This window comes from Alosa pseudoharengus, unplaced genomic scaffold (assembly GCF_046254945.1).
Source record: "Alosa pseudoharengus isolate Yale_2024_CS ecotype anadromous, Long Island Sound unplaced genomic scaffold, YU_APseudo_1.1 YU_APseudo_1.1_scf_23, whole genome shotgun sequence".
Lineage (NCBI taxonomy): Eukaryota > Metazoa > Chordata > Actinopteri > Clupeiformes > Clupeidae > Alosa > Alosa pseudoharengus.
Genome location: NW_027468685.1, coordinates 22666143 through 22692274, shown reverse-complemented (window position 1 = coordinate 22692274; position 26132 = coordinate 22666143). Strand labels below are relative to the sequence as shown.

The 26132-nt window shown below is 39.4% G+C and overlaps 2 long non-coding RNA genes across 2 annotated transcripts; both read right to left on the bottom strand.

The window, feature by feature from the left end:
• Nucleotides 1–2404: 2404 nt before the first annotated feature.
• LOC143140287 (uncharacterized) lies at nt 2405–2990 on the bottom strand. Its single transcript, XR_012990624.1, has 3 exons — nt 2869–2990; nt 2604–2640; nt 2405–2504 (listed from the first exon to the last, which is right to left on the bottom strand). It is a non-coding gene; the product is annotated as an uncharacterized LOC143140287 (long non-coding RNA).
• Nucleotides 2991–18316: 15326 nt separating this feature from the next.
• On the bottom strand, nt 18317–18897 carry LOC143140288 (uncharacterized). Its single transcript, XR_012990626.1, has 3 exons — nt 18781–18897; nt 18516–18552; nt 18317–18416 (listed from the first exon to the last, which is right to left on the bottom strand). It is a non-coding gene; the product is annotated as an uncharacterized LOC143140288 (long non-coding RNA).
• Between the last annotated feature and the right edge of the window lie 7235 nt (nt 18898–26132).

Sequence of the window (26132 nt, the reverse complement as noted above, 5' to 3'; positions counted from 1 at the left end):
GGATGTTGTGCTCCTCCGAAGGGGGATGCTCAACCTCACTGATGGAACTTTGCTCGTCTGTAGGTTCCTTCACTAGTTGTTTATATGAGCGGATTCCCTTGAAAGATATTTGACCAAAAAACTCTTCCATCTTGTTCAGCAAATGTTGATGCAGTTTTGAAGCTGTAGAGAAGAAGTTCCCCTTATGTGGCTTGTCCTTCATAGAATGCAAAGACTCAACACAACTCTGCAGGTCAGTCACAAACTGATCTGCCATTATTGACGCAGCAGAATCTACATCTACATTAGGTCTGTCTTGCTCAAATGCTTCAGTGTCAGAAGCCTCTCTTTCCACCGGAAGGAAAAAGAAGGAGCTCACTTGAACCCTTTCTGGCAAATAATGTTGATCCAGTGTGCCACTAGCATTATGGCTTCTTACTGTTTTAAGTACGGCTTCGCTTACAGTCCTAAGAGCATTTGTTTGAAACCTTTCGCTAGACAGTTTTTGAAGACATGCCAGGGAAGAAGACTTTCTGGATGTTGAATCAGAGGTCCTTGTGACATTCTCAAACGAGTTCTTGTTGGATTGGTCACTGCTGCTCTCTAAGGTCATTGAAGAGGTTGAAGAGATCAGATCATCCAGTTGGAAAATGACATTTTCCACAAACGTGTCAGCCGATGTGCTTAAGAATAAAGATGGTTCCTCTGACTCCTTAGACAAGAAGGTGGTAAGGATCCCTTTCAAGGCTTCTTTCATGCATTCATCAATCTGAGTCTGGGTCAAATTAAATTCACCTAAAGCCACACTATGTGTGCCATCACTATGTGTCTTTCTGAGAAATGGCCTGGTATGGGGCTGAAGCTGCTCGCTGCAAGTACTGGTTGGTTGAACAGAGTACTGAGGGTTCTGAGCAGAAAAAGCATCCGTCACCTGCAGGGCCTCTATTTTTTCAATATCAGGGATTGACATGCTTTTGCGCCACAGAATCAGTGGGTTCTTGAAAAACACCCCGATCTTTCGTTGGACTTTGTTGTAAAGCCCTTTGGCCGCTTCAACAGTCTGATTTTTAAAAGTAATTGGTACCACAGAGGGCTCACTGAATTGGGTGTCACTTGCTGTTTCCTCATTTGAAAGTGATTCTCTTGCACATTCAGTGGATTCTATTATAGATGTAATCTCCTCCACAAATGCATCGACGATCATAGAACCAACAGAGTGAACTAGATGAGGAGAACAGCTAGAGAAAAGATCCTTGTCTTCCATAATGATGTTACTCTTAAGAACAGACCCAGATGGAAAACAAGGTCCAGCTGAAGATGTGGAATGCACTACTTTGACCTTTTCAGTGAGAACGTCACTGATAGCCTTCTTTGCCTTTGTGCGGAATTGGTCACTTGAGAGCCTGTCCAATGCAATGCTTGAACCTTGACCTGAATTCTGGCCAAGCTTTTCTTTCTCAGAAACGTTGAACTCACCAAGGTCATCGGTACCAAGAGTACCAAGAGCAAGGATATCCTTAGAAGAAACACTTTGGCAAGCCAGCATTTTAACAGCCCTCTTCATAGTTGCAAGTAGTTTTTTAGTAGGATGGGTTTTGTCATTTCCATCCAAACATGTTTCCATTTCCTGTATGATGGTAGTCATTGCCTCTGCAGTAGTTGAAACCAAAATGGAATTGTTTTCCATGTCTTCCACAAGAGAAGAAGTCAGTCTGGGCTTGTGTTGTTGAGCCATATATGTTTTCAACTTCAAAGAAATATTTTTCATTAGTTCAATACTCTTGATCTTTTGAAGTGAAAGTGCAAATCTTGATGAGCTTTGCAAGTCTGGGCTGGTCTCATTAAAGGTTGAGTCTATAGCTTGTGTGACTTTTGTCACAATTGCGTCAATCCATTCTTCAGAATTTGGAGTTAAGCCAGCTTTATTCAATTTAGTAAGACTCATCTGGACATTTCGCAGGATATGGTCCTTTGTGATTCCATGCTGGGGTAATGAAGTAGTTTGCAGGGAGGTGCTGGACCTTCAGAAAATCACAATAGTTGGGAGTTAGCCCATAACATTCTCTACAAGCTCAAAGGTTTTATTTACATATCCCATTACACAGTCCAGATGCACAAGCAAGCACATACATTACATTCACAAACTTACAGCCACCACCTCTGTCAATCTGCCAGGCCATTGGCATTGGCACAACATACCTCTTTCCAGAAGAACTGCGTGAGCTCATGAGTGGCTCATCACAGGATCTTAGAGATGACCTGCTACCTGCTTTAGAGATGACCTTGGTAAGGACCCCCTTTTTAAGTTTGAAGACATCCTGATCATCTTCAATGTAGATTATTGATGGGTTTTTTGGCCTAGTGACGATGACGTTTACATAGCCATGGCTCTCATCTGGTGCCATCAAAAACTCTGGGTCCTCTCCTAGCCTTCTGGCAAGGCTTGGCATGATGACTTTAAGTGCACTCAAACTAACATGTTTAGCTATGATCAAGCACACTTCAAGAAAATGTGCCTTTGTCACCTGTTTTGAATGGGGAGAAACCATTTGATTTTGAACACTGCAACACAACATTTCTGATCAGGAAAAAATCACTCAGCAATTAAGACCAATTGTACTTACAGGGTTGGTCATAGCATCAGAAAATGAATCCCATTCCCTTCAGAACAAAACATTGAAATTGATTACTAACAGTTACTAAAGCACCTGTTAGAGCAAGATCCTGGGACTGATATAAAATCTATATATGTACTACACTGTGAGTCACTTAGATAAAAGCACATTTGTGAAATAAATTAAATGATGATACTTTACTGACATGGCTATCTAAAATGGTACAGTATATGCCAAAGGGAAATTCATTGTGGACCCAAGGAGAGCTACTTACTCTTTACTGAGATCCATAATGTAGTCACGCAATGGCAACATCTCCATCTGGATCCTGGAAGTGGACAGCTGATGGACGCCCATGTGAGCCTCTGTTGATATGGGCTCTGTGGAGGCTGGCTGAACTGCAGATGGAGAAGCTGAATAACATGACAAAAGATTAACAAATGTTATTATCGAGACATTTTAATTGTTAAGTTATGATGGAACTGTTTCTACACTACAATGGTACTGTTACCATACTGCACATAGATGTACAGTATATACATATCTGTCTATATGGTTTATACTAAATATCCATATTTATTGTCTACACTGCACATGTTGTTCATACTACATAGCCATATGTATAGTCTGTTCTTATAAGGATACTGCTAATACACTGCACATATTTATATTTCATTTATATTACTGTAAACCACCTTCTGCAAACCAACCATACTACTGTCTACACTGCACTATAACCTGTCCTGTCTACACCACCTGTCTATACTTTGTATATCAACATTGCACTTTTCTGCTTTTTTGCACTTCTGATTAGACGCAAACTGCATTTTATTGTCTTGTTGTCTTTGACAATAAAGTTGAGTCTAATCTAATCTAATCCAATGGATGGGGAAAGGGAAATCTAACCATCAGTTGTGATGCTTCTCTCCTCCGGTGCAGTTCTATCCTCATGAGAATCCATTCTTTTCTAGAAAACAATATATGTCTTATTTTAAACATGCACTGCCTTTAAAGCTACAGTAAGCCAGAATTATAAAGGCAAGTAGATATGTGTTATAATCTTAAAATTAATTTTAATATAGTAAGTTCAAGAGCATAATATGCCCTTTGTCAAGGCTGTATACCCTATGTCCACCACAACAGACTTTAGGAACAACGTAGAAATACAAAAGCTATTCCAAGGTAGGTTTTTCACACCAAAACTCTTGTACTACAATTACATTTTCAGATGAATGTCAGTTTTATATGGGATGTATTTTTATAAATATTTTACAGTAATTGAGTAAGAAAAGAGTAGAGTGGATGAATGTTGTGATCATATGACATATAGACCAGCAATTGGCTACACAAATGATTGAATTTGGCACCAGAGTTAGATGACAGTATGGACAATTGGAATATTTGACCTGTTCTCTGATGTTAGGTAACTGTCTGGTCTTTGTCTAATACATGGCTAGATGCTATATGGCTTAAATTAACTGAACTGATATGGATTTTGGTTTGGTTACTAAATAGCCTAGTATCAATTGCATTTAATTAAAAAGTTGCCGTAAGTTGTTCCACATACCTTGTCGTTTGAAATATCATTCCATTTTATCATAGGCTATAGGCTAATCAGCTCTGGTTGCTTGCATTGTGGCCTAATGAACTGAAGCTGAACTGAAATGGACTTCTTCTATAAGGCATTGTATGATGTCATATTTGTGGCTTTGTGACATCACCATACAGCTTACGTGCATGATGTCATTAGCCCTAGGGCTTGGCCAAGTGTAGCCTAAAGGAAATCTGCTAGATGGATGTATGGAATTTAACATTGATTTAATACCTGGAATATAGACTACAATAGTTCAACTCGCCACTTTCGGACATGATTGCTGCCCTCATTTTGAATAATTCACTAGGTCACGATCCGAAATTTGCATAAAGACATGCGATAGCAAAGCGTGTTTGGCGAGGTCTCTGACCAGGGTCCTGAAGTGTTTCGTGGGATCATGCAAGAGTCAACTGCGCTGGCGGGAGTCATGCTGGATCATAGTCATAGTCATTCACACCTTTTATTCTAACTAAGGAAGACTGGAGGCGTGAGGGTTAAGCCGATGCTGCTGCTTCGGCAGGTACTGCGAAATAAAGGAGGCATTGTCAATTCTGTCACGCTCCTCACCAACTTCCGTTTGTAAACGCCTTTAATGTTCTGGTGCTGAATGCATGTAGGCCTATCATTTTTTTAACAGTCTCCGCATAGCCAATCAGTCATGTTCAAATAAAAAATTGGCATCATTTAACAATAAGCTATGTCATTTAGAACATTAGGCTAGGCTACATAATAAAACCTTATTCATTTTTTTTTCATTTTAAACGTAACTTCTCAAGCCGTCGTTCCTGCTCTGTGCAGTCGTTCCTGCTCTGTGCAAGGGGGCGGGCCATAATATCATTGCAATGTACAGGCTGAGCAAATTAATTTGCCGCCGCTAGGGTGCGTCTAGATTTCTAGGCTATTGTGTCAGTGCTCTCCCGTTGAAAACAACAGAGTAGTCTAGTCTGCTGGTCCATTTATTTTGCGGGCTGGAGGGCCCATTTTAATTTAGCCCTTTAGCCCCATAGAAGCAGTAGGATTTTTTAGAATTCCCATAACTTCATATAATTATATCCTGTGCCGACATTGTAGCTTTTGTATTATAGACAATATAAGGCAAAACAGGCTCAACTAGGCCTACCTCGTAAGCATACGTGACGTTGGGTTCCCGTAAGAAGAATATTTCACATGTCCGGTTGTAGGGAAGCTAGAAGTTATGCCCGTCGCACCGTAGGGTGATAACTGTTTGGATAACAAGCTATAATTCCAGCCAGCACGGAAACTCATGAGCAAAACCCATGGAAAATCTATGTAGCCTACAAGACCATTGTATGTTAAGGTAAAGCATTACATAGAGGCAAGTAAACCTACAAATAAATGTTTAACTTCGATGACTTTGAAGGTGAAGGAAGTGTGGCTATGAGAAGAATTTCTCTGTGAACCATCTACAGAGAATACGGGCTCTGCCATCTATCCGACGAGTTACAAGATTCGATGCGTCACAAAGTTAAGTTCGAGTTTGCGCAGTACGATGGGCGGCCAACTGAAAAACTGGAAATGGATGGACAAACAAATGAAGTAGGCTAACTTGGCTCTGGAGTAAAGATGACAGAATGGAGTATTTGACCCTGTTCTCTGCCTTGCAGCCAGAAACCGTTCACAATTTCTGCCTGATCTCTCTCTTGTGTCAATCTATAGGCTATGCTATAGCATTACAGTCTGTCTTTGTTCAGATTCAACCAATTTTTGGTGGTAGGCCTAATTTTAAAGTCTGAAGACGTGTTTCCAGTTACGGCCATGAATCGAACTCTCCTTATTCAGCAAAGCCAAGGTAAAAATTGGTTTTCCATTCTATGTCTGCTATGCAGTCTGTGATTGAGCAGGAATTCGTCACGTAGGCCTAGGGAATTTGAAAGACAACTAATTATCCCGCCCCTCGGTCTGAGCACTGCGAATGGTGAGTCCCTAACAAAACACACCAGAGAGGTAGCTCACTCCTCCCTTCAGTATTCCCTGAGAAACTACATAGCGTTCCAGGCTGTTTTGTTTGTGGGATTTTCTTGATTTTTATTTTGACTTACATTTTACATGATTTTCATATTGACTTACATTTATCTTTAATGTCATTACATTGTAGGGCAGGGGTTCCCAACCTTAAACATTGGCGACCCCCATCATTCATTCATTTATGAGAGAGCGCATCTCCTCTCTGCTGTAACATTCAGTTGAGAGCGGTATTTTGCCCAAATGTCCTAGTAAACTAATTTGTTTGTTTGTTTGACTAACTCGCCTGGTTTTTTTGCTACTTTGTTTGGAACGTTGATCAAGCATTATTACCCATGATGATCTCATGCGGGATGTCTACGTTCATTTTTACATAGCTAGATTGTAATGAAGGATCCGATTAGTTACTTACCTTGGATATCGTGGGTTTTTTTCATAATTCTTTTTATTTCATGTATACGTATGTTTATGTAATGTACTGGTCAATTGTAAGATACCGAATAACTCAGCGGATCCCATTTGAATTTCAGGTGACCCCACGAGGTCCGTGAACTTGAGAGTAATCAGGATTCATTCTCAGGGTTTTAGACTAGTGGAAAAGTGCATAATGTATGAGAGTATGTGGATGCAATTCACCATGCGAGTGAAGAGTTCATGAGATATTTCACCACGAGCAACGGTGGAAAGCTGTGTGCAGACTATAAAAATGATTACCTTTCCGTGGCACTGCCTCCCACCCCGTAGATACGCCCCCAGGACATTAATTGCATTTAATTAAAAAGCTAGCTGCTGAAAGTTGTTCCACATACCTTTTGGTTTGAAATATCATCCCATTTTATAATAGGCTGTAGACTTATCAGTGCTGGTTGCTTGCATTGTAGCCTAATGAACTGAAACTGAACTGAAATGTACTTCTTATAAGGCACTAGGCCTATGATGTCACATTTGTGGCTTTGTGACATCAGCAGCATACAGCAGTTACATGATGTCATTTAACAGGGTGTGTTTAACACCTGAAATATACAATAGTTCAACTCGCCACTTTTGGAGATGACTTCGCAGAGAGTCTGGCCTAGATCCATAGTACCTGTAGTCTGAGAAAATAAATTCTGGCTTTAAGGACAACAGTAGTATGAATGTCTTTATCACTATAAGTAATTGCAATAATTTAATCTGATTGTAAAGCAGTATGTTTTTAAATATGTAAATACATTGTTGAATTTGTCTTTTAACAGATATAAAGAGAACACAGTTCTCACACCCTTTTGCAAAACAGTTACAGTTTTGATACCTGTGTCAACTCTGACATCACGTTCTCAAAACAGTTAACACCCGTGTCTGAACAAAAGCACTCTGGACAAAATGACACATTTTGCTTGCAAAAGGCTGTTACTCTCTCAAAACACTTAAAACATGCAGCAAAAGCAAATCTTGCCTTCAAACACTACAACTTGTTGCCCATTCAAAAACACTCTTTAATCAATCATTACACACTGGACAACAAAATGTATAAGTATACTCTTTTGATCCTGTGAGGGAAATTTGGTCTCTGCATTTATCCCAATCCGTGAATTAGTGAAACACACTCAGCACACAGTAAACACACAGTGAGGTGAAGCACACATTAATCCCGGCGCAGTGAGCTGCCTGCAACAACAGCAGAGCTAGGGGAGCAGTGAGGGGTTAGGTGCCTTGCTCAAGGGCACTTCAGCCGTGCCTACTGGTCGGGGGTTCGAACCGGCAACCCCGTTTACAAGTCTTTAGGCTGTGTCTCTCTCTGATGTCAGTGTAAATGTCTTGTGGAGTAGGCTACAAACTCATTTATATTAGTGCTGTCAGTTAAACGTGTTATTAACGGCGTTAACGTAAACCTATTTTAACGGCGTCAATTTTTTTTATCGCTAGATTAACGTTCTTTTTGGTGTAACAAACTTTGTTGTTTTTTCACAAGCTGTTGCAACAACTAGTAACGTTAGAACAACTACAACACCACACTGGATCTAGCTAGACCGTGCTGCGTACACGGCCCCTTTTAGGGGAAAGGGAGCTGTTTGGATAATGGAAACCTATGCTGCACAGAAGTGGGGAGCGAAAAGGGGTTATAGGCCTACTTACTAAATCTCGTGAATAAAAGGCACAAAATAAGGTTGGTGTAAGAGTTATCTGTGTGTTTATGGGATTAATGTGACCATTATGTTCCTATTTTTTGCTCTTTGCAGTTTAGCCTACTAACAGGAGTGTCACGAATGTATGTAGGCACAGTCAAACTGCCCGTGGCTGACTATAAGTTCGGCAAGCTTAACTTTACATGTCATAACATCAACTAAACATAAGTCACACATTCATTCTATCACTTGTAATATGAACGTAGCCTTTTTCCTACAACTAGGTGAGATAATTGGCTATGCCTGTTATACTGAAGTTCCAGTTAGCTAGCTAGCAAGCTAACCGTTTTACATGGGATATGGTAAGTGTAGCTAGTACGTGCTGAATGGGTTGTAATGTAGCCTACATCGTTTCGACATGAGTAAGTTACATACACATAATTCTTTATAACTGTTAATTAATTAATAACTAGATGTAACATCAAGGTGTGATTAGGCTATCTGTCTTTCCCATTAGAATGATATATGTATGTTAACTTGTTTTCCGCTAAAATGGGGCGTGATGCAGATGAAATGTAGCCTATCTTTATGATGATGCGCCTTTAGTAGGCTACGTAAAGGCATGCTGCACACACTTGTTAACTTAAACTTAAACACCAACGCAGTTCCGAACTCCCGGTCAGATGAATGGTGTTTTAAATTGCTGTGGACACCGATGCCGACATGAGTGTGATGCACTCTGCTTTCGACATTCATTTACTGTACATTAGATTCCATTCTTTTCAATACAACTTTGCACACCAGCATCGCACTTTGCCACCGTGTAAATCACGGTCGACGCCACTCGTGTGGCAAGTGACAGTGCACCATGGTGTAACCCTGGTTAGTCAGCCTGTTAAACAGTAGTGAATAGGCATGACATCAGAGCAGGTAGAAGGACTGCAAAAAACACTTCTAAAATTTATCTGCAACTAGATAAACCACAAGCGTCCATATTAGAATTACTTTTAATATTTTAAACTTTTTTTAGAAATGTATTTCTTAATATTTTCTTTTGAAAATAAGTCTATCGCGTGAGCTGATAGTCTTATGCGAGACGTTAGAACCGGAGCCCACTTCTTCCTTGAACGATACAGAAGACAGTCGAGGTGGTGAAAGCCACTACATTTACCTCGACCACCATTATTTAACTTTTAATAACTTTGAAGCGAACAGCCCAGGATCATCTATGAACTTAACATCTTACGAGAATAACTAAACAACACGAGAAACTTTTTGCATCTATTTGGTACTTTGACCTCTGTCTGAGCAACCCGGCGACCTGTCTTCGCCCATATACGACGCTTGATCCCGCATTGGTCCGGTTTTTTTTTTAAATCTTTTGCATGGATTTGAATGAGTTTGATGGCGAGCCTCCCATGAACCTGTGAAGAATTGCATGCGAAGAAAGAAGACTCTTTGAACATTGATCTGTAGAATAAGAAATCTTTGAACTGTAGAATAAGATCTTTGAACTTTGAACTGTAGAATAAGAAATCTTTGAACTTTGAACTGTAGATTTACTCTTTAATCTGTACATTTGGAATTTAGATATCTTTTTACCATTTTGTTTATTATTTTGTTACCCGGGTAATACTTCTTTTATTTTTGCTTCAATTATTTATTTTCGTAGTTTAATTACATACATCTTTTATATTAAAAGGAAGTGGTTTACTGCCCTTCCAAAGATAAACTACTGTGTTGAGTGTTCTATCTGGTAATATTGTTTGGTACACCTGGCTCTGTAGGCGTTCCTAGAAATTCTGATCCTGCTGGTCCCAGTGAGTATTTATAATTATTCTTTAACCTTACATAAGACTTACCCTTCCTCTATTTGTCAGCCTTTTGTGCAAAGGAGGGCTACAATAGACTGTAGGCCTATAAAATGGCAGTGCACTCATGTCGAAAAGTTCCTTATTTTCAACTGAACTCAAAGATAATGAATATAGTATTTTATGTTTGTTATGCCCTTTATTAGCTATATTTCTGAAGAATATATTGTGTTGCCTCAGGTCTGCTGCACATCTTTTGAAATTTGATTTGAAATAATCAAATAGACCTACGTCTTCAAAGTCAAAGTCTGCTTTATTGTCAATTTCTTCACATGTCAAGACATACAAAGAGATCGAAATTACGTTTCCCACTATCCCACGGTGGAGACAAGACATATTTTACCAATTAAGTTCACAGACAAACATAACATTCAAGTAAACAATATAAAAAGTAAATAAGAAGGCACATACAATGAAGAAATAAGAGCAGCAAAATTTGGGTTGAGATTGTGCATACAGTAGACAGTCAATATAATAGTGCAAAAGTCAGGCCAATAAATGGCTGAGGTAGTTCTGTTTGACCTAAGTATGCAAGTGGCATAGTGGTGCAAGTTATGTAGTGTGTTCAGAAGTGTTTTCAGGACAACAGGACAACAACAACAAGTGTACAAGTGGAGTAGTGCAAGGCAGCCATTGTGGGTCCAAAGTCCAGGATGTTATGTAGCTGAGGGGGGAGAGAGTTCAGCATCCTAACAGCCTGGTGTATGAAGCTGTTGGTGAGTCTGGTGGTGCGGGAGCGCAGGCTTCTGTACCTCTTCCCAGAGGGCAGTAGATCAATCAAATTGTGAGCGGGGTGACTTGCATCACTCACAATTGTGGTCGCCTTGCGGGTGAGGTGGGAGGTGTAAATGTCCTTCAGGGAGGGGAGTGAAGCACCAATAATCCTTCCAGCTGTGTTCACTATGCGCTGCAGGGCTTTCCTGTTGTATTCAGTGCAGCTTCCGCCCCACACAGCGATCACATATTTTAATCACATATTTTAATATGTGATTAAAATATGTGATTAAAGTTAAGTTAATGAAGTAACTTGCTTTGCTTTCATTTGAATCCTAATCAAGATACACAATAATTGCTTTATATTGATAACATGGACTCCTGGAAAGTTCAGAAATGCAAAATAATAGAATTTTAATCATGCGATAAAATATTAGCCTAGAAATCTAGACGCACCCTAGCAGCGGCAAATTAATTTGCTCAGCCTGTACGTCTAGTACCAAACCATAGGGATTTCTATTGGCTGACGCCGTGGACGTCATCCGACAACGACAGTCCTGCGACGGTGAACAACAAGGAAGGTGGCTATGGCGAACGAAGAGCGGTTGTTTGAATCGGCGTTGGCGTCAACTTTGGAGGAGTTGGACTTGTGCTTTTCTTTGAAAGTTGAGCAACACAATGCAGTTAAGTCATTCCTTTCGAAGAAGGAATTGCGATGGAAGTTGTGGTGTTTTTAGCTGCTTGTTGCGAAGAAATTGCGAGATGAAGTGAAAATTGCAAAAATAGTTGCAATTTTTTTTTTTAAATTATTTTTTAATTGAGGGTAATTAAGGTTAGTAAGACCAACATTACACGGATCATCTTGATGCTTATTAAAAAGTATAAGTAAATGTAAATAGTAAGGGTTACAGAAAATCAAAGTAGGCCTACTTTATTTGTGTAAATACTTTGACTGGGGTAATTCACAAAGCAGTATAACCTTTCGTAGAACTGTCCAAAAAAGACAGCCCCCTAAAGAGATGGCATAATGTCATATGTTTCAATACATTCATATATGTTGTAATTCATAGCCTATTAAGTTCATATCTTTTTAATAATTCATATTCTGTGACTTGCATAATTCCTAATAACCAACTAAGTATCTAGTAATTTCATATTGATTTAAACTATTAGACTACACTTTTCTTTAATGTTATTACATTGGTTGTGTGTAAGTCTAATTGACTGCCTGCCACTTTAAGGACGTGAGAGTAGCGAAATAACATATCTAAGTGGATTGGAACGCTTGCATCTCACTGTGTTTGGCTATGACTGGAAATAACTTTTTGCATAGTGCATTACGATATGTGGGTAGAATTCGGAATGTTTTCTATGTCATTAGTTAAAATAAATGTTAAAAAATAACTTGTATGAAATCATTCTTGGATCATAGAAGAGGTAAATGTCTTACAATGTTATTCATTTCTATGATTTTAGTAGCACTGCACTACACAAACTGAGCCCACAAGCTAGCAAACATGACACGAGCTAAAAGGACATCTCCAGGTGTAAACGTTTGTCAAATGTCAGTAAACCAAGTAGGCCTTAATTAACTTACTTTCATAGCTTAGGCAGGTTAGCAACACTAGGTTGAGATGACAGATGCAAGTAAAGCAGATCATTAACGTTAGCCTTCTAGTTATTGTCATCAAAACTGCAGAGGAGTGAACAAGTTATAGGGCAGTCTCTGCAGAAGTGAGTGTGGCATCTGAGTCAATATTCTGCGCGAGGGGCTCTTGTGATGGATGAAATTTTACGGGGAAACCATGATGATTGGTCAAAGTTGCAGTGTTTGGACAAAATTGCGAGGTCGCCCAGAATTCACGAGGATTTGCTGAATTTGCGTTAATTGTTGCGATCGCAACATCGCAAATTCCTGGAGGGACTGGTATATGATATGGTCGTAGCGCTGGCCTATTGCATGCCTAGGCAGTTTAAAAGACAATTCTCTGCCCGCCCCTTGGATTAAGCGAGGTGAATGGTTCGATTCCAGACTATACATTTCAATGATATAGGATTGCCGCCAGGCTAATAAAATATGTGATTAATCGTGATTAACTATAGAAATTCAGCGGTTAATCGTGATTAAATTTTTTAATAGTTTGACAGCACTAATTTTTATATATAAATAAAAATGCAGTGAGCCACAGTGAAAAGCATTCATTAGCTCCATTATTATACATATATAACATTTTAGCCATATTGACCAGGGACTTTTATACACTGTACGGCTTAAACTACAATATCACTTTGAAAAATGAACATTTTACACATTGATTATAGTGAGGTGAGGCCTTTCAATGCTAAAAGAGAAAAAATCCCAAATGAATGCAGCTATGTTTATTAGAATATTAATGAAGTGCCTCTGGGCATATTTTGGGGGATTTTCTAGATAAATTAGAGATGATTCTGGAGAAAAAGCCCTTGTGAGCTTTCTTTTCTGATGAAGCAATAGTCGTCTTGTCACTCGAGTCAACTGGTGCACCACAAGGTAAGCAGTCTGCACATAGGATAGCTACAAAACACAAAAGTTATGTTCATACATTTTCCCAGTCATCCTGTAGTTTTTGTAATTTTGCATGCAAAATCAGAGTTGCTATCAACAATGACCAATGTCTTACCTGGATCAACATGAGCAGATGTCGGATCCGAGTTCTGATCCACGTTGATGGACTGCTCCTTTCTACTACTGCCTGACTTTGATTTCTGATAAATAAGCATGCAATAAAATGGCTTAAAAAATGGAGAAGGGGCAATTGTAAATTCTAATTAGAGAAGCTGTAAAGCATCTACAATGTGAATTATGAGAGGAGCACTACATAAGCTTTTGACATTTTTGTGTAGCAACTGTATGCCTACAGTACAACATATTACTTGAATCTGAACAAAACCGTAATTATAGTATATCAATTAAAGATATTTTACCTTGATATGAAAAAAGGCCTTGATTTTTGATAGTTTTGGTAGGAAACTAAGTGTCCGCTTCTTGGTCTTCTCTTCCTTTGGATTTGGCGTAATAGTGGTTTGCATGAATTCACGTGTTAGGGATGTGACCAGAGACTTCTCAAAACAAGGATTCTCTGACATCATCGCCTTCAGGAGAATGTCCTTACTGCCAAACTCATGCATGAGATCATTGTAAACGGCTCTGAATACTTTTTTAATGCTCACGTCATATAGACAGGCCATACTTTTTGCTATGCCCAAGGCAGCATCAATTTCTGTAATTACCCTGTTAATTAGCACTCTACATATATCTAACATATCATCAGAAAGTGACTCTTGATCATTCAACTTAGAAAGTAGTCGAATGACTAATACAGTGACCAGGCTGGTGTAATCATCTGAGGTGGAATCCACTGGGTTCAGTGAAGGATAAGGGGAACTTATTAAAATGTCCTTGCTCACTGAAATCTGCGTGGGATCACCTGAGCAAGGTCTGCCAAAGAGATGCTCTGGTACCGGCTGCTGGTCCGCTTGCCCCTCTAAATCCCCTGTTATTTGCAGAGTCGGGGCTAGCATGTTCATGACATCCCTCGTCATGACTGTGGTAAGAACTTGTAATGTGCTCTGCAGTATTTGCGAAGGAGATCTCGAGGCACCTTTGGGTACTATTTCAGATAAGGAATGTAGGAAACTGGGGCAAGATACAGAGGATGAAGCATGTTGGAAAACTCCTTCCACATCCATATTCCAAGGTGATGGATTGTTGAAGCAAGGAAGGAACAAATGCCTTACTGTCTCCTCAGCATAAATCTGCACAATCTGTCTGACAATATTTTTTGGGGGGGATTTGCCACTCTGTCCCATGCTCAAAAGTAGAGAATCAGAAGCAGACTTTGTGGCAGCCATTCCTTTTTGGTCCTTAAAGCAAAGATGGTGAATCAGGTTAGCAAGATTGTGCGAGAGTGAGCTCAGTCTCTCATCACACAGCAATCTCTCCAGCCTTTCCCCCACTGAGGTAAGATCCTGAGTGAGTGAGAGCGAACAATCCTCATTCTGCACATCCAGCTCAGCAGAGATGGTGTTTACAATGTTGACGATTGATTCACGAGACATAGGAGAGGGCTCATTTTCATCCATGTCAATATAAAGATGGTGCACTGGAGGTGCTTCAGCAGGTGTCTCACTAAGGCTGAGGACTGCACCGGGTAAGACCTCAGAGCTCAGTTTTGATAGTTTGCTTTTGGAAGCAGTGGATGAGGAGGAATTCGCCCTTTGTGGTTCTTTCATTAAGTGGACATCCTCCTCTCCAATGTTGTCTATCATTGCATTGACTATACCTCTTATCATTTGGTGGTCCTCATCCAAATCAACAGACCGTGCAAGTTCCTCCAGAATAAAACCAAACGCCTTGTTAATAGCTTCTTTGTCTTCGTCCTCAGCTTTGGGTTGTGTGTGGCGGTACTTGGAAAATATTTTTTTCAGTTTTCTCTTGAAGCTTTGGAATGTTTTGCAAGTGTTGGACCAAATTGTCTCAATATCATCTTCAGATGTTTGAGAGATGCTATGTGAAGGTTGTATATCCATATCGGTGCAGTCTTTCATATCATATGAGCTTTCTGGAGTGTCTGAGGCTGTGGCTTCCAAAACTTTCTGCACCACATCAGTCACTTGTGTGACTAAATCAGAAGCAGCATTCTGTGCCTCCAGGGAAGAAATTTGTGGGTCTGCCTGTGAATCTAGAGAGTATGTTAAAGTCCTGACAGCGAGCAATAAAACATCACTCACAAGCTTTGCAGCTTTACTTTGAAACTCATCCTCTGAGAGTTTCTGGCTAAGCTTTGTAGGTGAAGGGACTGTTTTGTCAGTGTAATCCTCATCACCAAGTTTTTGAACAGGTGACTCAGCAAAATAAGCTTCAAGTTGCAGAATTATACTTTGGTCTTCAGTTGAGACAGCAGGTGATATATCACACTCTGCATTTTCACCCATCATCTCATCTTTATATAATGTGAAAACCTTGATCAGAATATCTTTGGTGGTGTCCTTGGGATCGACCAGTGGATGGATGTTGTGCTCCTCCGAAGGGGGATGCTCAACCTCACTGATGGAACTTTGCTCGTCTGTAGGTTCCTTCACTAGTTGTTTATATGAGCGGATTCCCTTGAAAGATATTTGTCCAAAAAACTCTTCCATCTTGTTCAGCAAATGTTGATGGAGTTTTGAAGCTGTAGAGAAGAAGTTCCCCTTATGTGGCTTGTCCTTCATAGAATGCAAAGACTCAACACAACTCTGCAGGTCAGTCACAAACTGATCTGCCATTATTGACGCAGCAGAATCTACATCTACATTAGGTCTGTCTTGCTCAAATGCTTCAGTGTCAGAAGCCTCTCTTTCCACCGGAAGGAAAAAGAAGGAGCTCACTTGAACCCTTTCTGGCAAATAATGTTGATCCAGTGTGCCACTAGCATTATGGCTTCTTACTGTTTTAAGTACGGCTTCGCTTACAGCCCTAAGAGCATTTGTTTGAAACCTTTCACTAGACAGTTTTTGAAGACATGCCAGGGAAGAAGACTTTCTGGATGTTGAATCAGAGGTCCTTGTGACATTCTCAAACGAGTTCTTGTTGGATTGGTCACTGCTGCTCTCTAAGGTCATTGAAGAGGTTGAAGAGATCAGATCATCCAGTTGGAAAATGACATTTTCCACAAACGTCTCAGCCGATGTGCTTAAGGATAAAGATGGTTCCTCTGACTCCTTAGACAAGAAGGGGGTAAGGATCCCTTTCAAGGCTTCTTTCGTGCATTCATCAATCTGAGTCTGGTTCAAATTAAATTCACCTAAAGCCACACTATGTGTGCCATCACTATGTGTCTTTCTGAGAAATGGCCTGGTATGGGGCTGAAGCTGCTCGCTGCAAGTACTGGTTGGTTGAACACCAGAGTACTGAGGGTTCTGAGCAGAAAAAGCATCCGTCACCTGCAGGGCCTCTATTTTTTCAATATCAGGGATTGACATGCTTTTGCGCCACAGAATCAGTGGGTTCTTGAAAAACACCCCGATCTTTCGTTGGACTTTGTTGTAAAGCCCTTTGGCCGCTTCAACAGTCTGATTTTTAAAAGTAATTGGTACCACAGAGGGCTCACTGAATTGGGTGTCACTTGCTGTTTCCTCATTTGTAAGTGATTCTCCTGCACATTCAGTGGATTCTATTATAGATGTAATCTCCTCCACAAATGCATCGACGATCATAGAACCAACAGAGTGAACTAGATGAGGAGAACAGCTAGAGAAAAGATCCTTGTCTTCCATAATGATGTTACTCTTAAGAACAGACCCAGATGGAAAACAAGGTCCAGCTGAAGATGTGGAATGCACTACTTTGACCTTTTCAGTGAGAACGTCACTGATAGCCTTCTTTGCCTTTGTGCGGAATTGGTCACTTGAGAGCCTGTCCAATGCAATGCTTGAACCTTGACCTGAATTCTGGCCAAGCTTTTCTTTCTCAGAAACGTTGAACTCACCAAGGTCATCGGTACCAAGAGTACCAAGAGCAAGGATATCCTTAGAAGAAACACTTTGGCAAGCCAGCATTTTAACAGCCCTCTTCATAGTTGCAAGTAGTTTTTTAGTAGGATGGGTTTTGTCATTTCCATCCAAACATGTTTCCATTTCCTGTATGATGGTAGTCATTGCCTCTGCAGTAGTTGAAACCAAAATGGAATTGTTTTCCATGTCTTCCACAAGAGAAGAAGTCAGTCTGGGCTTGTGTTGTTGAGCCATATATGTTTTCAACTTCAAAGAAATATTTTTCATTAGTTCAATACTCTTGATCTTTTGAAGTGAAAGTGCAAATCTTGATGAGCTTTGCAAGTCTGGGCTGGTCTCATTAAAGGTTGAGTCTATAGCTTGTGTGACTTTTGTCACAATTGCGTCAATCCATTCTTCAGAATTTGGAGTTAAGCCAGCTTTATTCAATTTAGTAAGACTCATCTGGACATTTCGCAGGATATGGTCCTTTGTGATTCCATGCTGGGGTAATGAAGTAGTTTGCAGGGAGGTGCTGGACCTTCAGAAAATCACAATAGTTGGGAGTTAGCCCATAACATTCTCTACAAGCTCAAAGGTTTTATTTACATATCCCATTACACAGTCCAGATGCACAAGCAAGCACATACATTACATTCACAAACTTACAGCCACCACCTCTGTCAATCTGCCAGGCCATTGGCATTGGCACAACATACCTCTTTCCAGAAGAACTGCGTGAGCTCATGAGTGGCTCATCACAGGATCTTAGAGATGACCTGCTACCTGCTTTAGAGATGACCTTGGTAAGGACCCCCTTTTTAAGTTTGAAGACATCCTGATCATCTTCAATGTAGATTATTGATGGGTTTTTTGGCCTAGTGACGATGACGTTTACATAGCCATGGCTCTCATCTGGTGCCATCAAAAACTCTGGGTCCTCTCCTAGCCTTCTGGCAAGGCTTGGCATGATGACTTTAAGTGCACTCAAACTAACATGTTTAGCTAGGATCAAGCACACTTCAAGAAAATGTGCCTTTGTCACCTGTTTTGAATGGGGAGAAACCATTTGATTTTGAACACTGCAACACAACATTTCTGATCAGGAAAAAATCACTCAGCAATTAAGACCAATTGTACTTACAGGGTTGGTCATAGCATCAGAAAATGAATCCCATTCCCTTCAGAACAAAACATTGAAATTGATTACTAACAGTTACTAAAGCACCTGTTAGAGCAAGATCCTGGGACTGATATAAAATCTATATATGTACTACACTGTGAGTCACTTAGATAAAAGCACATTTGTGAAATAAATTAAATGATGATACTTTACTGACATGGCTATCTAAAATGGTACAGTATATGCCAAAGGGAAATTCATTGTGGACCCAAGGAGAGCTACTTACTCTTTACTGAGATCCATAATGTAGTCACGCAATGGCAACATCTCCATCTGGATCCTGGAAGTGGACAGCTGATGGACGCCCATGTGAGCCTCTGTTGATATGGGCTCTGTGGAGGCTGGCTGAACTGCAGATGGAGAAGCTGAATAACATGACAAAAGATTAACAAATGTTATTATCGAGACATTTTAATTGTTAAGTTATGATGGAACTGTTTCTACACTACAATGGTACTGTTACCATACTGCACATAGATGTACAGTATATACATATCTGTCTATATGGTTTATACTAAATATCCATATTTATTGTCTACACTGCACATGTTGTTCATACTACATAGCCATATGTATAGTCTGTTCTTATAAGGATACTGCTAATACACTGCACATATTTATATTTCATTTATATTACTGTAAACCACCTTCTGCAAACCAACCATACTACTGTCTACACTGCACTATAACCTGTCCTGTCTACACCACCTGTCTATACTTTGTATATCAACATTGCACTTTTCTGCTTTTTTGCACTTCTGATTAGACGCAAACTGCATTTTATTGTCTTGTTGTCTTTGACAATAAAGTTGAGTCTAATCTAATCTAATCCAATGGATGGGGAAAGGGAAATCTAACCATCAGTTGTGATGCTTCTCTCCTCCGGTGCAGTTCTATCCTCATGAGAATCCATTCTTTTCTAGAAAACAATATATGTCTTATTTTAAACATGCACTGCCTTTAAAGCTACAGTAAGCCAGAATTATAAAGGCAAGTAGATATGTGTTATAATCTTAAAATTAATTTTAATATAGTAAGTTCAAGAGCATAATATGCCCTTTGTCAAGGCTGTATACCCTATGTCCACCACAACAGACTTTAGGAACAACGTAGAAATACAAAAGCTATTCCAAGGTAGGTTTTTCACACCAAAACTCTTGTACTACAATTACATTTTCAGATGAATGTCAGTTTTATATGGGATGTATTTTTATAAATATTTTACAGTAATTGAGTAAGAAAAGAGTAGAGTGGATGAATGTTGTGATCATATGACATATAGACCAGCAATTGGCTACACAAATGATTGAATTTGGCACCAGAGTTAGATGACAGTATGGACAATTGGAATATTTGACCTGTTCTCTGATGTTAGGTAACTGTCTGGTCTTTGTCTAATACATGGCTAGATGCTATATGGCTTAAATTAACTGAACTGATATGGATTTTGGTTTGGTTACTAAATAGCCTAGTATCAATTGCATTTAATTAAAAAGTTGCCGTAAGTTGTTCCACATACCTTGTCGTTTGAAATATCATTCCATTTTATCATAGGCTGTAGGCTAATCAGCTCTGGTTGCTTGCATTGTGGCCTAATGAACTGAAGCTGAACTGAAATGGACTTCTTCTATAAGGCATTGTATGATGTCATATTTGTGGCTTTGTGACATCACCATACAGCTTACGTGCATGATGTCATTAGCCCTAGGGCTTGGCCAAGTGTAGCCTAAAGGAAATCTGCTAGATGGATGTATGGAATTTAACATTGATTTAATACCTGGAATATAGACTACAATAGTTCAACTCGCCACTTTCGGACATGATTGCTGCCCTCATTTAGAATAATTCACTAGGTCACGATCCGAAATTTGCATAAAGACATGCGATAGCAAAGCGTGTTTGGCGAGGTCTCTGACCAGGGTCCTGAAGTGTTTCGTGGGATCATGCAAGAGTCAACTGCGCTGGCGGGAGTCATGCTGGATCATAGTCATAGTCATTCACACCTTTTATTCTAACTAAGGAAGACTGGAGGCGTGAGGAGTAAGGTTAAGCCGATGCTGCTGCTTCGGCAGGTACTGCGAAATAAAGGAGGCATTGTCAATTCTGTCACGCTCCTCACCAACTTCCGTTTGTAAACATCAGCAGCATACAGCAGTTACATGATGTCATTTAACAGGGTGTGTAAAGGAAAGCTGTCTCTAGTTCACCCAAGGATGGAATTTAACATTGATTTAACACCTGAAATATACAATAGTTCAACTCGCCACTTTTGGAGATGACTTCGCAGAGAGTCTGGCCTAGATCCATAGTACCTGTAGTCTGAGAAAATAAATTCTGGCTTTAAGGACAACAGTACACTGTAACAAGATTCTGTGATTTTCACAGCATTACTGCTGTTTTTGGGGAAAATGTGTACTGTATTTGTGAATACAGTATGTTGCTGTGGTTTCGCTATGAATTATGGTCAAAAATGGTCAAACTACAGTAATAAAAATTTGCTGCGAATCATAACCTTTCTTTTACTGTCTATGATCATAACACAGTAATAAATCTGACTCCTCCCTCACTTGTCAGCTTTTTGAAAATTTTGAAAAAACATGGCGGAAAATCAGTTGGGGTTTTCTGTTTTCTTTTTGCACATAAATACAAAGTTAAGCTCCCAGATAGCAAGGTGACATTGATATTATGTTGATTTTCCATCCAAATCATCATTTTGAAAAGATATTGAAAAGTCATGGATTTATGGTTTACTGGGAAATTTTGACGTGGTGATTGAAACATGCACCGCGCGACGACGTTTGAACTGCCCGGCGGGAGATCATTTTTGAGCAACAGTTCAGTCAGAGTCAGACCAACGGTGTTCAGCACTCTGACAAGTTCGCAGCTCCACCTTAATGGTATAAGTAAGCATTTATTTATGTAACGTTAATGTTTCATTGTGAAATTGTACTACATTAAATTCGGGCATGTGTACAGTCTATGTACGTTGTACTGTCTAACTTACAACTCATCCATGCTTGTTGGATCAACTAAGTAAGTAGCAGCTAACGTTAGGCTAGCTATCATAGTTGCTGTTGCTGTGACGGTGGCATTAACGTTAATGTTTTATGTTACGTTAATGTTATGGCAGTCTCATTTATATTAGGCCTACCTTAGTTCTCAGTAAGTTACAGTTTATTATATTCATATAATTTATATAAAACATTCACTAGTAGTGCTAGGCCTAGTATGTTACTGTCACAACGTTAGGCTGAAGATGATGTGCTGCTGGTTAACGTTAACGTGGAGGTTTAGCTGACTTATGTAACGTTAACTCCTCGTAATCATGTACGGTTTTGTGAGTTTAATAGGCGAACTTTAGCAATATTGATATAAGTTAACTTTAAGTCACATCTGACTATCATTAACCGTTGTTCGGACGAACAGCGCGAATGGCTGTTGCTGCAAGCAAACATCAATGAGCTCACCCAGCAACGTTAAATATACCTTGCGAAACTGAGTTATGCTAACACCATCTTCAGCCTGGCATTTTGACAGTAAACTCAAACAACATACAGTATATATATATAAATGATTATTCTAAAGTTTCACTTGTAAGTAGCCTTCAGTTTCAGTTGAAAATTGTTATCTAACACTGTTTATCTTTTCTTCTATTTCTGCTAGGTGCTGCTTCACTCTTCTAGCAGCTACTGGTGGTGGATCAGGCTGACTGCAACCGTTGGTCTAACGTTAGGATGCAGCACACGATAATTTCTAAACGGAAAAAAGTGAATAAATGTACTTTTCAAACTGATAACAAGTTGTCAATGGTTATTTATGCAAGTTTGTGTAGCCTAAACCATACCTAGGCCTAGCCAAATTTATCCTGGCTGTAGATAAAGCAGGATATGAATTTCCCAAAATTACTGTATATAACATTACAGCACTGGTATTACTACTGTACTTAGTTACAGTATGATCCATAAGTACTGTGATTAAAAATACGGTAGACAATTCAATGCTGTATACATTACAGCACTGGTAGTACTACTGTAGTTTGCATTTACAGTATCAGGCATAGGTACTGTGATTTCATATACAGTAGGTGTACTGTAGAGTGAAATACAGCAACTTGCTGGTTATTTGCTGCCAGCAAGTTGCTGTAAATTTTACGTTAAACTTTTTACAGTGTAGTATGAATGTCTTTATCACTATAAGTAATTGCAATAATTTAATCTGATTGTAAAGCAGTATGTTTTTAAATATGTAAATACATTGTTGAATTTGTCTTTTAACAGATATAAAGAGAACACAGTTCTCACACCCTTTTGCAAAACAGTTACAGTTTTGATACCTGTGTCAACTCTGACATCACGTTCTCAAAACAGTTAACACCCGTGTCTGAACAAAAGCACTCTGGACAAAATGACACATTTTGCTTGCAAAAGGCTGTTACTCTCTCAAAACAGTTAAAACATGCAGCAAAAGCAAATCTTGCCTTCAAACACTACAACTTGTTGCCAATTCAAAAACACTCTTTAATCAATCACACACTGGACAACAAAATGTATAAGTATACTCTTTTGATCCTGTGAGGGAAATTTGGTCTCTGCATTTATCCCAATCCGTGAATTAGTGAAACACACTCAGCACACAGTAAACACACAGTGAGGTGAAGCACACATTAATCCCGGCGCAGTGAGCTGCCTGCAACAACAGCAGAGCTAGGGGAGCAGTGAGGGGTTAGGTGCCTTGCTCAAGGGCACTTCAGCCGTGCCTACTGGTCGGGGGTTCGAACCGGCAACCCCGTTTACAAGTCTTTAGGCTGTGTCTCTCTCTGATGTCAGTGTAAATGTCTTGTGGAGTAGGCTACAAACTCATTTATATTAGTGCTGTCAGTTAAACGTGTTATTAACGGCGTTAACGTAAACCTATTTTAACGGCGTCAATTTTTTTTATCGCTAGATTAACGTTCTTTTTGGTGTAACAAACTTTGTTGTTTTTTCACAAGCTGTTGCAACAACTAGTAACGTTAGAACAACTACAACACCACACTGGATCTAGCTAGACCGTGCTGCGTACACGGCCCCTTTTAGGGGAAAGGGAGCTGTTTGGATAATGGAAACCTATGCTGCACAGAAGTGGGGAGCGAAAAGGGGTTATAGGCCTACTTACTAAATCTCGTGAATAAAAGGCACAAAATAAGGTTGGTGTAAGAGTTATCTGTGTGTTTATGGGATTAATGTGACCATTATGTTCCTATTTTTTGCTCTTTGCAGTTTAGCCTACTAACAGGAGTGTCACGAATGTATGTAGGCACAGTCAAACTGCCCGTGGCTGACTATAAGTTCGGCAAGCTTAACTTTACATGTCATAACATCAACTAAACATAAGTCACACATTCATTCTATCACTTGTAATATGAACGTAGCCTTTTTCCTACAACTAGGTGAGATAATTGGCTATGCCTGTTATACTGAAGTTCCAGTTAGCTAGCTAGCAAGCTAACCGTTTTACATGGGATATGGTAAGTGTAGCTAGTACGTGCTGAATGGGTTGTAATGTAGCCTACATCGTTTCGACATGAGTAAGTTACATACACATAATTCTTTATAACTGTTAATTAATTAATAACTAGATGTAACATCAAGGTGTGATTAGGCTATCTGTCTTTCCCATTAGAATGATATATGTATGTTAACTTGTTTTCCGCTAAAATGGGGCGTGATGCAGATGAAATGTAGCCTATCTTTATGATGATGCGCCTTTAGTAGGCTACGTAAAGGCATGCTGCACACACTTGTTAACTTAAACTTAAACACCAACGCAGTTCCGAACTCCCGGTCAGATGAATGGTGTTTTAAATTGCTGTGGACACCGATGCCGACATGAGTGTGATGCACTCTGCTTTCGACATTCATTTACTGTACATTAGATTCCATTCTTTTCAATACAACTTTGCACACCAGCATCGCACTTTGCCACCGTGTAAATCACGGTCGACGCCGCTCGTGTGGCAAGTGACAGTGCACCATGGTGTAACCCTGGTTAGTCAGCCTGTTAAAAAGTAGTGAATAGGCATGACATCAGAGCAGGTAGAAGGACTGCAAAAAACACTTCTAAAATGTATCTGCAACTAGATAAACCACAAGCGTCCATATTAGAATTACTTTTAATATTTTAAACTTTTTTTAGAAATGTATTTCTTAATATTTTCTTTTGAAAATAAGTCTATCGCGTGAGCTGATAGTCTTATGCGAGACGTTAGAACCGGAGCCCACTTCTTCCTTGAACGATACAGAAGACAGTCGAGGTGGTGAAAGCCACTACATTTACCTCGACCACCATTATTTAACTTTGAATAACTTTGAAGCGAACAGCCCAGGATCATCTATGAACTTAACATACGAGAATAACTAAACAACACGAGAAACTTTTTGCATCTATTTGGTACTTTGACCTCTGTCTGAGCAACCCGGCGACCTGTCTTCGCCCATATACGACGCTTGATCCCGCATTGGTCCGGTTTTTTTTTAATCTTTTGCATGGATTTGAATGAGTTTGGTGGCGAGCCTCCCATGAACCTGTGAAGAATTGCATGCGAAGAAAGAAGACTCTTTGAACATTGATCTGTAGAATAAGAAATCTTTGAACTGTAGAATAAGATCTTTGAACTTTGAACTGTAGAATAAGAAATCTTTGAACTTTGAACTGTAGATTTACTCTTTAATCTGTACATTTGGAATTTAGATATCTTTTTACCATTTTGTTTATTATTTTGTTACCCGGGTAATACTTCTTTTATTTTTGCTTCAATTATTTATTTTCGTAGTTTAATTACATACATCTTTTATATTAAAAGGAAGTGGTTTACTGCCCTTCCAAAGATAAACTACTGTGTTGAGTGTTCTATCTGGTAATATTGTTTGGTACACCTGGCTCTGTAGGCGTTCCTAGAAATTCTGATCCTGCTGGTCCCAGTGAGTATTTATAATTATTCTTTAACCTTACATAAGACTTACCCTTCCTCTATTTGTCAGCCTTTTGTGCAAAGGAGGGCTACAATAGACTGTAGGCCTATAAAATGGCAGTGCACTCATGTCGAAAAGTTCCTTATTTTCAACTGAACTCAAAGATAATGAATATAGTATTTTATGTTTGTTATGCCCTTTATTAGCTATATTTCTGAAGAATATATTGTGTTGCCTCAGGTCTGCTGCACATCTTTTGAAATTTGATTTGAAATAATCAAATAGACCTACGTCTTCAAAGTCAAAGTCTGCTTTATTGTCAATTTCTGCACATGTCAAGACATACAAAGAGATCGAAATTACGTTTCCCACTATCCCACGGTGGAGACAAGACATATTTTACCAATTAAGTTCACAGACAAACATAACATTCAAGTAAACAATATAAAAAGTAAATAAGAAGGCACATACAATGAAGAAATAAGAGCAGAAAAATTTGGGTTGAGATTGTGCATACAGTAGACAGTCAATATAATAGTGCAAAAGTCAGGCCAATAAATGGCTGAGGTAGTTCTGTTTGACCTAAGTATGCAAGTGGCATAGTGGTGCAAGTTATGTAGTGTGTTCA